Below are 235 nucleotides of genomic sequence, written 5' to 3'. Positions count from 1 at the left end.
CTCCAATTACATTTCATGCACAAGCTCCACTTTGCATTTTATTTGGCCACTTATTCAACCATTCAAGTCACATGCATGCCACATTCTTCTTTCTTTATTTGGCCAACTAATGCACCAATCTTATTACATGCAAACAAGCATCATCTTTATTCTTCCTTTTTCTTCACATGGTGGGGCTCCCACATGTTCCTCACTAACGTTTCCTTTTTGCATGTAATAGTGAATTTCGAATGTA

The sequence above is a fragment of the Theobroma umbraticum genome, unplaced genomic scaffold (assembly GCF_002168275.2).
Source record: "Theobroma umbraticum cultivar Fairchild unplaced genomic scaffold, ASM216827v3 scaffold_51.0, whole genome shotgun sequence".
In the NCBI taxonomy this organism is placed as follows: Eukaryota; Viridiplantae; Streptophyta; class Magnoliopsida; order Malvales; family Malvaceae; genus Theobroma; species Theobroma umbraticum.
Note: the sequence above shows the minus strand (reverse complement) of the source record.